The following is a 13054-nucleotide window of genomic DNA, read 5'->3' as shown; positions in this document are numbered from 1 at the left end:
GTGCCAATTCCTTATGTCTGCTTGTCATTCCTTATAGTAAATCTCATATACATACATATAACTCCTATTGGTGCAGTTTCGCTGGAGAATCCTGACTAATACAGAACCCCTTGCACGGAGGTGCTACTTCTGGACCGCAGGTGACAAAATTCAGAAGAGATCCATTCTCCCACCTTTGTGCAAAGCTTACACCACCTTGGCATTCATGCTGGTGGTGGTCTTAGGGCGATTGAGAGACTCCCCCTGGCTTTCAAGCAGGCATTCCAACAGAGGACATTGGAGGGGGAACCAGGAAACTGAGAGCTCGAAGAAGTGCCCTGCTCAGAAGAATTTAAGTGGATTTGCTACTGAGAAACAAATTCAGGGGCTCAATGATAATTGGAGGTCATTTACAAGGCTTCTTGAATCTACGTGTAGTTTTAGTAGTTTTTTATAATTTAATGTAAAGGTAAATAAGACTTAAGTGTACCATCTTCAGACATAAAAGCTATGCAGAGTATTCTTGAGCTTGTGGTGCTGGCCGCATGGCTGAGTGGTTAAGTTTTCACTCTGCTTGGGCAGCCTAGGGTACACTGGTTCTGATATGGGGCACGGACCTACACACCGCTCTTCAAGCCACACTGTGGCGGCATCCCACATGGAAGAACTGGAATGATCTTCAACTAGCACATACAACTATGTGCTGGGGCTTTGGGGAGAAGGAAAAAAAAGAGGAAGATTGGTAACATATGTTAGCTCACGGCCAATCTTCTTAAAAAAAAAAACATACTCCTGAACTTGGGTGACTAATTGCTCATCCCACTTCACCCAAAATGAATGTGGCCTCCTGCCTTTCTCGTCAATGATGGAGTCATCCAAAATGCTGCCGGTGATCTTACTCACATTGTGAAAAGAGTTGAGCAGTTCCCACTTTTAGATAATTTTATTGAGTAGCCAAGTGAAGGTTGCAGAATACCTTTGGTTAATAAAATAAAAAGAAATAAAAAATGTCCTTTTACTTATTTGGGCACAGAGGCAAATATTTGAGAACATTATTTTTATCAAGATGTTTTCTTCACCCACTAAAAATGCTGCAAGTGAATCCAAAATGCTTCCTCATTAGGAATAAAGCAATTAAAAATAACTACAACTGCCTAACTGTGCCACTGTTTTTAGATGCCTAATTACAGAACCTCTTCAGGGCGATGGAAATGTCAGCTCATTAGAACACAGTTTTTATTATTGGAAGCAGACTACAACCAATATAAAAAGTGCCATCTTAAAGTTAGCCATTTTTCATGACAGGATGCATGACTAAATTATTATTTCCAAGTCCTTAAATATACATTGATACTAATTCTGGATGAGGTTTATTCCTTATGGGAAAAATGTGAAGGATAAGAAGAGAAAGTAAATCTAAGTTATGCCAAATTGTTTAATTAGGATGATTTCAAATTTATGCTTTAAGAAAAATTAACATATGCCTTCATTTTACAAAGACTATAAGTTGTCTTTTATCCTGATCGCTGTAATTTAAAGCTTTGCTGGTGCTGGGTTGTATCTCAATTAGGCAGCTGTTTTCTCTCACTGCAATTCTTTTAGTGTCTTTGACCATGGTGCTCAGTGGGTATGGGTAGTACTGGGCACGTGTATTCTGGAAGTGAAAATCTCACGTTGTTTTCCATCTGGGATATCCATGACACATACCTCTGAGTGATTCTATGAAGCCCCATCGGTGTGCCTGAAAGGCCAGGCAGGGGATGGATCCGACACTTGTTTCATCCTGACAGTTGCACTGAAAGGTAGTCAGTGCTGACGCCAACAAGTGCTTTCATCTTTTTCTTATCATAACTATGAATGTTTTATTCCAGTGAAGCGTGCACAGTCCTATCTCTCTGTGTTCAAACAGGTTGACAAAACAACTTTAGAATTTCTATGGAAATCATTTGTTGTCAAGTAATCTGGTCTCTAGCTCTCAACTTTTCAGAATAGCTGAGGGCCCTTCAGTGCCCCCTCCTCCAGGCTGGACCCTGGTTTTCTCCAGTGTAAAATCAGACTTGACTTACATGGTCTCCAATGTCCCTTGCAGTGTTGACATTTGATGACTCCATTTTAAGAATCCAGTCTCTCAGCTGTCAGAAGAATCACACCTTCCCTTTGTACTCAGGGAAGTGATTTGTACTGCTACCTTCCTCTTCCATTAGCTCCATTCGGAGGGCAGAGGTCTCCACTCCCTCCTAATCAAAAGGAGCTCTGCATGCCCTGTAGGGAAACAAGAGGATTTTACTTTCGTGGCATTAGTACAAGAGAATAACTATCTATTTCCTCGGGCCATCGGTAATAGCTAATAGAATGAGTGAGTCATATCAGTATTCTATCTCAAAGTGACTAACGAGGACTTCTAAAATATCAAATGGGATTTCTCCTGTTGTCCTAGAATTGATGCCATAGCCCGAAGCTGAGGATAAAATTACTCTGTACCAAACAGTCTAAGTTGAAAATGCCACGAGCAGGTGAGATTAGCCAATTTTCCTCAGTTAATTAAGAGGTTATAAACTCAGCTCCTTGCTCCTGCCTCCGCCCTCAAGCTAATATAAGAAGATGGCTGAGAATGTTATCTGCCTCTTAGAGAGTGCGGGTCCGTGGGTGAGAAGCTAAAGCCAAGAGAACCCAAAAAGATCACTTGCAAAGACTAAACGTACTTAGAAAAAGTGAGCTCAGCAATCCAGCTGATGCTTACTGAGCTTCAGAACCTGCTGGCCCCTGGCACCCAGCAAAGAGCGGAGGGTGCAGAAGCTGTTCCTGAGAACATCCTGGGAGTTTGGCCTCATGGTTTTTATAACTTGTTAGTTCTTCTCTCCTACCGTGGGGAAGAAAAGCACAGCGTATATTCAAACTAAAGAGCAGTGTCTACCTCTGATGTTGGGATTTCTGACCAAGGAAGGACTGCTGACGCCATCTGTGCCACAGTGCTGGCAGGGGACGTGGTTTGGGTAACAACTGGGGAAAAAGAATGGGTCATTCCCCCTGTGTCTGGGGCCCAAGGTGAGGGTCAACAAAATCTTCAGCTGTCCCTATGACCTCACAAAAAGAGCACGGGGCTTCCAGAGGGGGAGGGGCTGTGGGCAGCCATGAGCTAGGGAGAGGCCTGCCCACCTTGGTGGCATACGCCGGGGACATAGCCATGCGAAGGCCACCACGTAAGTGAGGGCTAAAGATGAGTAAGAACAGACCAAATCCGGGGGAGGCCTTCGCTGGCAAGTCAGAAGACCTGGGCTTGCCTAGCCCCTCTCCCTTCTTCCTGGGCCCCACCCTGGACCTCGAGCACAGAAAGGAGAAAGGGCGGAAGGGTCCTCAAGCCGGAGAGCAGAGCCTTTCCTATCTCAGGGAGCCCCGGCCGTGGGGGCAAGGGCAAACTTTGAACTGAGTGAGAATAAAGCTTTAAAAAGGTAAATAACCAAATCTTTAACATGAAAATAACCAAACAACTGCTGAAATGAGGCTGTTCTATTAATGCAAAACGACAGAAATTCTGGAATGGAACCAAGATATCACGACGCGTTCCCAGTGTAAAAGAAGGATCCATCAGAATATGGTTGGAGACAGTTATTTGAAAAAAATCAAATTTATACCCTCAAGAATTAGGACTCCTCCAAACTTCAAGAAGAGTCAGCCTTTCCCTCCACCCAGCGAGGGTGCTTTTGCAATGGAATTTGCTACTTAGGCTTTAAGTCAAAAAATATACCTGCAATTTCCCAGTTTCTGACAGCTTCCACTAAATTCTTTCTCTAAGTGGAAAGTTTCAGAGAGAAAGCAGAGAATGAATGAGACACGGATCAGTTACTGAGGCATAGCAAAATTCCTTTTTTTAATCTTAAATTCAGAGGTAAATAATTTCTCCTTTCAGTTTTCTAGATATCTACTTTCATTTCCAATTTTCCTGGCAACCAGGTGAATGTACTTGGTTTGTGACTATCCCGGAACACAGGGTCTCACATATCAGGCAGCTCTCCCATTGACTTACTGGATTACACCTGACGAATTTCAGGGCTGGGCTCTGTTTCATTCTCGTGCTATCATTACCCAGGCTGACATCTGTGTGCTCACAGCTCTGCTCACCACCACACTCAGACTCATGGTATTGTTTTTTTTTTTTTTTAAAGATTTTATTTTTTCCTTTTTCTCCCCAAAGTCCCCCGGTACATAGTTGTGTATTCTTCGTTGTGGGTTCTTCTAGTTGTGGCATGTGGGACGCTGCCTCAGCGTGGTCTGATGAGCAGTGCCATGTCCGCGCCCAGGATTCGAACTAACGAAACACTGGGCCGCCTGCAGCAGAGAGCGCGAACCCAACCACTCGGCCACGGGGCCAGCCCCAGACTCATGGTGTTTTTAAAGGACATCCTTTGGCCAAATATAGCATAACTTATCGGTCGCCATGAGGGACTAGGATTCAGGATGTAGAGAAGTGATACTATTGACTGCTTCTTCAATCAACACAATATCTCACTTACAACATTTAAATCTAAAGATTTTACGAGGAAAATCAGAAATAATAAAGTCACTATCTTAAATATAAACTAAGATCTGATACCCAGACAAGCTGCAAAACTGAATCCAGGTGAGAACAAAAATCCTTCAAACTGGATCATCTGTATTAATAAACTTATAATCATCAGATCTGAATGAAGAAATAGGTGATCTTGATAAATTATTTTAAGACAAAAACACTTCTATGCATCGTGGTTGTCAATACCTTGGCCAACTTAACTGAATTTTTTCCCATCTAAAATGTTAAAAATCTAAATCTCAGCTTTGCCTCTTTCTAGCTGTGTGAGCTTGAGCTAGTCTCATTTCCTTCTAAATTATCTTCTAATTATTTCCTGCAGAATATGGTGCATAGAAAATGCTCAATAAAATTAGTTGCAAATAGGGCTGGCCCAGTGGCACAGTGGTTAAGTTCACAAGTTCTGCTTCAGCTGCCCTTGGTTCGCTGGTTTGGGTCCCAGGTGCGGACCTACACACCTCTTGACAAGCCATGCTATGGCAGGCGTCCCACATAAAGAGTGGAGGAAGATGGGCATGGATGTTAGCTCAGGGCCAGTCTTCCTTAGCAAAAAAGAGGAGGATTGGTGACAGATGTTAGCTCAGGGCTAATCTTCCTCAAAAAAAAAAAAAAAAATTAGCTGCAAATATTAGTATGGCCATCACCAATAAGATATGATTTTAATAGATACTGATATTTGCATGCACACAACCTGAGCATAGGTTTCTTTCATGCTGTGCTTGTGTATGTGCTTTATGGCTTCAATTAATCTTTGGAGAATATTAGAGGTAGATGGATACAAGTCCTTCTGTGGTTTTAAAGAGGAGGATTGAATTACTTACATTTTGCACAAACTCATGGCTCATTACAGTGCTTTCAGAAGAATTTTGTTGAAAATTCAGAGTGCTACATATAAAAAGGCCATTTGGAACAGAAGCACAGCTGATTGATTATGCTATAAACATTGGAAGCAAATATAGTAAACCAGTTGTTTTCTCTGTATTTCTGACCCTTGTATTCAGAGGCCATTGGCATCTGCACCCCTGGATTATTACTAATACACTTTTAAGTTCTATTTATATTAACCGAACAGATTATGAACCAACTGATTGGTTGAAGATTCATAAAACTGCATAGCAACTTCCAGAGGCACTATGTCTCTACTGTCAAGATAGAGGCTGTTGGCTCTAAAGACAGACCTAAAAATTCAGTGGCTTAAACAAAAGAGCCATTTACCTCTCTCAGCTCAGGTGGGGTGGCATGGTCACTCCCTAAGCATAGCTTTTGTGTCTGAACCCAAGGGGGCAGGTCCAATTCCCATCTCACACCCAGGAGGGGGAGGAAAGAATGAGAGGAGAACACATTCAGTTCTCCTGAGGGCAATTTCCCCATGCGGCACACATCAGTTCTCAGATATTCTAAAGACGAGAACTTAGACACATGTAGCCACAGGATGATCGTCTTTCACTGGGTGCTTAGTAGTGCTGGTGTTACACACAGAGATGGCAGCAATGTTGGCTTAAAACCTATGTCCAAATAAATCTGGAGCTACGGTTACATCCACAAAGAACTGAATGAAAGCAAAGGGCCTGGAAAGTTTCTGACTTTTCAAAAGAATTATATTGCCAACTATACCAGAAATTTGGTACATAAGGCCCAATAGTTCCACCTCTAAGATCATCTCGGGCCCCAAACCCACAAAGAAAAAGTGTGAAACACATATAATGCAGCAAAGGAGGTCACACTATATAATGTCCCACTCATATGTGACATGTGAAATAGCAGAAAAGGAAGATTTATCCAGATGGAAAGGCTAGGATTACAAAGCACAATGAATCCGAAAGTTCCTTTCAGAGAGCAGAACCAGGGTCTCCAAAAAGACCTTGACTGCACGTCCACGGCAGAAGGGCCCCCTGGTTCTGCTCTGTGTGTTACCAACCAATGACACCTCTTTCAAAGCCTTTTCTTTTCTAAAGGGGAAGGAGTTTTGTTTTATTTTTATTTACATTTTTGTTTGCTTCTCTGTTTTGGTGGTTATCCTGTTTTTTCCTCACCATAATATATCAGATGCAAAGCACTCATATTATTAATTTAGAAATCATTGGACCAGGAGGAGTCAAATCCAGACCTGATGGAGTGGGAAGCTGTGAGTGACTCAGATTTGACGATGGTGTGGCCTCTTGACCAGCTCTGAATGGTGTAACTCTGGAAAGTGGTACTGAAGTAAGTGGATGCGTATCTTGCATAAGTTACTGTACTGGGGATCTCTTTATCATGGCAGTGTGGTGCGTGCCTAACTGATGCAGTCTCCATGTCTAAGCCAGGGTTCTGCAAACTATGGTTCCTGAGCTAACTCCAACCTGTCACTCATTTATGTAAAGTTTATTGGAACACAGCCACGCCCATTCATTTATGTACTGTCATGGCTGCCTTTGTGTTACATGTGAAGTTGAGTAGGCTTAACAGTGTTGGCCTGTTAAATCTAAAATATATACTGTCTGATGCTTTACAGAAAAAGTTTGCCAACCCCTGGTCTAAACTCTAAACAGTGTAAACTGATGGAGAATAGAATATAAATAAGATGGCTAAGAGGGCGATTTCGCTGAGTCATGAGGATCTCTCCCTCTCCTTTTCAAATGGTTTCTGGCAAAAAAAAAAAAGTAAGAGAGCGAGAGGGAGAAGGGCAGAGAGAAAGCTCTGTGCTCTTCTTAGACTGCAGTAATGAGTTTGGTTAGTTTAACACTTTTAATCTCTTCCCTGCTTCTTTAATACTGCCCAGTGCCTAAATTTTCCCTCGGCTCTGGCCTTCTCTGCTGCCTCAGGAGAGAGAATCAGCTCAGAGTCCAGTCGTGTCTGAACAGACTCCAGCGTCTTCCAGGAGTGAGCAACGTTTGACAAATGCTAACACTCAGGGGAATGTTCCAGGTAAACGGAGATAACTTCCCTTACTCCAGGAGCCACCTCCTCTTTACTCTTTGTATAGTCCCTTTAATATCCAGTGTGGCCTGGGAAAACAGTCTTCAGCTGTCCAGCAACCTTCCAAAGAGCCATTGCTACACCTTGATCTGAGCCTCCTGAGGCCTGTTGAATCCAGTCTCTTTGGAGTAGTTTCACTTGAACCGTTGCTCATCTGGCTCTTGCCTTCATGGATGTGGCTGTATCTGTGCCATGTACCAGCACACACGCACCTTGAATCTTCACAACCGGTCTGACTCCTTTTATCTTTCCTGACCTCACTTCCATTCATCTTTATGATCATTTCAGTTACTTACCCATCACTTTAAGAAAATCCTTCCATGTTATAAAGCCAATTTAACAGTTACAGCATACGTTAAATTCAATAAGATATTCACTTCGTCTTTTCAAATTACTGTCACATGCCTAATATAACGGAGAAGATAGTCCAGAGAGTAAACTCTTCTACAGGCCGATTGAAAGCAGTAAAGTCTAACCCTCACCAGCACTGGGGAATAATTGCTGCTCGATGTTACCGGGAATGCTGGGAGCTGGGCGTCTTCTTTGCAGATAATCTAATGATATTTATGCTGGACTCTTCTAAAGAAATGGGTACATTATTTTAAAGTTCTTAACATTTAATTCAATCACTGATAAACTTGATGCTCTATTAAATTTTTATTGAAAGCTTTTTTTTTAACAAATAATACAACACCATCTACACTTTCTTCTGATCAAGCTGTATTTCTTCAGACAAGTTACTGAACTTATTTAATAGTAGCGGAAAGTTTCCACCAAATAGTGTATGTAAAAGAATATGTTAAGGTTAGTAAGCACAAAGGAAATTAATGGACAGCAACTGGATATAAATCAAGTTGTACTGAAACCAAATGTCAAATCCGTTTTTTCAATCAGGAGAAGGAAACAAATATTTTTGGTATTTTTCATGTGGATTTAGATTTGTTCTCTTTAGTTGTGTACTAATACATCCTATTATATACAAACTGATTTAAGAGGCACTTTGGACAATTTTTGCGTATGACATATTTTAACAAAAATATTTTAGGCTCAACTCCTTAAAGCATAATGCATTGCATTTGTGCAAGAATTTGCAGTTTATATATTAATATATCTTTAAATTTTTTTCTAGAAAGATTTTATGCCCAGAATGAATAAAAGCCAATGGCAAGCAGAAATTACAATCTAAAAACCTAAAAATAGCCCATTAACATTTTGACATTTGTGCTTTGAGACATTAGATTTTAATTTTCTATATTTCATAATAGACTATATGTAATTATGAATTCTGCTTTATAAATTTCCCTACATGATTGATATTTTGTATGAATTAAAACAGATATGCCATATTTTCTTTAACTTTAATTCCAATTTGGATTTTTTTAATATTATATAAAATGTTGAGATGAAATAATGAGTACATTTGCAGCATAAATATTTGCTTATGTTTCTTTTCATCAATTTTTTACTTGCTTGTATGTTAGTACGTATGGTTGTTGATATAACATCAGAAGAGAAATTATGACTCAAAGTAAAATTTTGATATAATACGGAAGTGGGATTTGATTAATATTAAACATTGATGAGATTCTTTACTTAGAGTTTAAGAATGTAATGTCCTAGCAAGGAACTGGGGCCCTGTAGTAATGTTTCTGGTATGATCCCTTAAAACATAGACACAATGATGGCAGTTTCAGAGACTTAGACTTGATCCTTGCTATAATAATGGCTCTTATTCGAAATGTAGAGGAAGTTCTTGCAAAAACACCCCCACTAAAGTTAAGGTCAAATTACTGTATCTTGCACTATCGACCATAAGAGGCATAGCAATATGTGGGCATCTATGGATTTTGAAAAGCATGTTCTGCACTTGGGAATATTGTTCCCATCAACTTATCAGGTGAATTGGAAGCTTGACAGTTTTGAGTGAGAATCTCATAAAGAGAGGCTTATCCAGTTAGGTTCCTGCTGTGGTGCAAGATCACATTCAATCTGACAAGTACTGTCCGTTTTTTTAATAAGGATTCTATTTGTAGTTTCTGGCAAAACCCAGTTGGAGAGTCACAACATAGACTTTTGAAGTTCTAGAAAAAGGCCAGGACTTCTTCAAGAGAAAACTACTCACTATTTGAAAACCACTTCCTGGAAAGCTACTGAGCACTACCTGAGACTGAAAGCCTGACCGTTAGGTATCAAGTGATGCTTTGACCAGAGCTACTCATCACAAAATTGGTATCATCAGATCCACCAAGTCATCGTTTTGGGCAGGAGCATCAGCAATCTACTGTACGTTGAAAATTGTGCTGTCAGAATCAGACCCAGGCACTTCAGAGGGCCCAGAAAATCACATGAACAATTGGTTCAGAGCTCCATGACCTCTGCTGCAATGATCCCCTTTTATAACTTAAACCTGTGGCCTCCTGGGGCGAAACTCAGGCCTGATTCACAGAGAGGAGATATGGCCTGATATAAGGATATACATGGGCTATTGGGTGGTGCAAATGCCTGGTTGGTCAAGATCTAGATGAGCAAAACTAAAAGAAAATAGAAAAGAGATTCTGGAATAGAGGCATGTAGATGGAACTAGTAGGGAGGATCCAATGCCAAAGGGCATTTGACAACATGGTGGAGAAATAACTTCTCCTGTGGATGCTAGCCAGACACTATGTCCAGCTACGTACACCATTGCCTGTGAAATGGCCTCAAGAATGAGGGGCCATGTTTGTAGAGATGGAGACCATACATGCAGCCAACAGCATGTGCTTTCTCTCATCAATACTGAGCTAACTACTGCTGTATTGAAAGTTCATGTGCAGTGAGCCCTTGCAGGGGATCTGCTAGCCCTTTGGGGACAAGTTGATTACCCTGGATCCCTTCCACGCTGGCATAGGCAGCAGTTTTCCTTGTTGGAACCGATGCCTCACTCCAAATATGAATTTTCTTCCCTACTCCAAGTGTTTCTGCAGTCACCACTATTTATGGGCTTAGAAAATAACTGATATACTGACACGGAATCCCACATGATTCAGCCTCAGAACAAAGGAGCCATTTTATAGTGAAGTATGTGTAATAATGGACACAGGTCTAAATGACCCACTCCTTCTACAACATATCAAAACACCAGGAAATATCTGGGCTAAGACTGACATTCAAGTAAGGCATTAACTTGGGGACTGCCCTGTGGATGCCACTGTCCAGGATGTTATATGTCCATTAAGGCCACATCCAATATATAGTGCTATGTGCTGTATATGTAGAAGGCATGGTCTGGCAACCAAAGGGTGGAATTAAGATGGGCTTCTTTAACTAATACTCTTAGTGACCCACTTTTAGAAGTTTCCCTCTGCTTCTCTACAACTGAGCTCCACTAGTCTGGGGTCCTGGTTCCCAGCAGAGCGACATTATCATCAGAGAACACAAGTCTGAACCTGAGCCTTTGAATGTTTCGAATAACTCTTTTATATCAATGGGGCAAGAAAGGAGTTACTGTACAGTGGGAATATTGGATTCTCATGGTTATGAGGAGGTAGGGCTGCTATTACATAGTCGGGGCAGGGAGGAGTATGTCTGAGACTGAGAATTCATTGGGGAGTCTTTCGGTGCTTCCACAGCTGCAATAGTAATGAAGGGAAAAAGTAGTAACCCCAGCTGAACAAGGGTGGGGCAATCAAAGCTCAGTGTCTTCAGAGAGGAAGGCATGAGCTGACTAATCAGGCAGCACACATCTCAATGAGCTTACTTCACTGTCTTTTAATTTTTTTATTGTTTCAAAAGGGCCATGCTTTCTAATATTTTATTGAGAAAAAATTAGCAAAGTTTTTTGTTTCCTATAGTGTAAGACATATTATAACTAAATATGTTATTAATTCATTTTAAGGTGCTATAAATATAATTTAACTTTACAACAAATAAAAAATTAGAAAATACATATTCATATAAATCTAAAAAGAGGAGTATTTGGGATTAGTTCAGATATCAGCTGATACTTAGAAGGAAATTCATTGAATTCCATATGGATTTTGATTCAGTGGCCCTCACATGCACACCTTTTGTTGACGGACATCCATCCTGAAGGCTATATCTGGAGTTGCTGTGTAGGCTATGATGATATTCTCATTCAGATTCTCTTTATTTCCCACTCTCACGTGCTGCAGTGAACTTTGCACAATGTTATCCAATTGGATTGTCCCAAAGTACCACTTTGATTGTGTTTGTTCCACATTGAAAAACACTAAGGGGTTGATTCCCCACTTTCCAACAAATTTTATATATTGACTTGTCCATACCAATATCCCTCGAAATCCTCCTCTTGCTTTATTTCCCTTTATTCAACAATTCACTATTTACACATTTTAAATATAGAATATCTGCCTTTCCTGAATTGCTTGCCTGTGTTCACATCCCTATTTATATAGATATATTCTTGCCTCTACTCACAAACCTTTATCTAAAAAACTCCAAATGAAGATCTATCTTCAATGTTCTTCCATAAGATTTCTCCTGTGCTGACCTAAATTGGAGGTGATCTATTTTGGTTTTTTCCTGTGTCACCTAGATCTTTAACTGTTCCTGTAGCCCTTATCACAGAGCATGCTGTTTATGCCACACTATATTAGGCCTATGAAAGAAGTTTTATATTATTTAATTTTAATTTGCCCATGATATAACAAATCCACATGAGTCCAAGTTAACACAGTGTATCATGTATTAGAGATATCAGTATTTGTTTCCTCTTTCATCCACCTGACTTCTAGATTCTAAGTTATTTGAAGGCAAGGTATTTATATGAGTTTTGTTTTAATCTTTTGTTACTATGAAGAATCTTCCATCTTACATACCCTAGCCAAATCAATGTAGGATAAAGGAGGCCTTAATGTTCACAGAGAGTTTCCTTTTGAAAAAATGGTATCGAAGTATGTTTCCATTGCTTAATATAGTCTATTAATACTATGCTAAAATATTTCTTATTACATTTATTCAAGGGTAATTAGGTATTTGAGTGGTACAAATATAATGGAGAAATTTATCCTATCATTTCTTGCAACTATTACTTACTATATGAGAATTTAATTTGTTTGTAAAAAGAGTAAGTAAAAAAAATAGTGAAAGAAAGAAGATATTAACTAATTCTTGACAATCGTTTAACTGTAGAAAAAGCAGATTTGTGGGCCATCAAAGATATGACATAAATGCTTGAATAGCAATATGAAAGTTGAAATCCATTAGCACTCAATTTGTAATAATAATTAATTCAAGTCTATTTGTTGCAATACAAATACAATTATGCAAAGAGAATTTATGCACAATTTTAATATTCCTTAAATGTCATAAAATGTTGTTTTTGAACATGATTTAATTAATCGAATTTGAAAGGCAAATGATGTCATTTATGTTAATGTAAGGTTAATGACATTAAATAGAACAATAAGTCTTTGCTTAAAAATAAAACAGCAAAGTCCAGCTAAAAGGCAAATAAACACTGAATGATATAAATGCTAGGAATTTTGAAAAAATTGCATAATATTTTGCAATATTTTGCTGGTTCGTTAAAATACACAC

At 39.7% G+C, this 13054-nt stretch overlaps 2 long non-coding RNA genes across 2 annotated transcripts in view; one reads left to right on the top strand and one right to left on the bottom strand.

Annotated features, from left to right (window-relative positions):
• The window catches only part of LOC106782224 (uncharacterized), a 78158-nt gene extending 75144 nt beyond the window's left edge, over positions 1 to 3014 (bottom strand). The window contains exons 1-2 of the long non-coding RNA XR_011441192.1: positions 2894 to 3014; positions 2046 to 2241 (exon numbers count right to left, since the gene is read on the bottom strand). This is a non-coding gene — a long non-coding RNA (uncharacterized lncRNA). The remainder of the gene's footprint in view (positions 1 to 2045; positions 2242 to 2893) is intronic.
• Positions 3015 to 3102: 88 nt separating this feature from the next.
• Positions 3103 to 10047, top strand: LOC111769300 (uncharacterized). The gene is made up of 3 exons (XR_002802197.2): positions 3103 to 3428; positions 6618 to 6745; positions 7302 to 10047. It is a non-coding gene; the product is annotated as an uncharacterized lncRNA (long non-coding RNA).
• Positions 10048 to 13054: the final 3007 nt, after the last annotated feature.

The sequence above is a fragment of the Equus caballus genome, chromosome 1, assembly GCF_041296265.1.
Source record: "Equus caballus isolate H_3958 breed thoroughbred chromosome 1, TB-T2T, whole genome shotgun sequence".
Taxonomy (NCBI): domain Eukaryota; kingdom Metazoa; phylum Chordata; class Mammalia; order Perissodactyla; family Equidae; genus Equus; species Equus caballus.
Note: the sequence above shows the minus strand (reverse complement) of the source record. Positions and strands in the feature narration are given on the sequence as shown.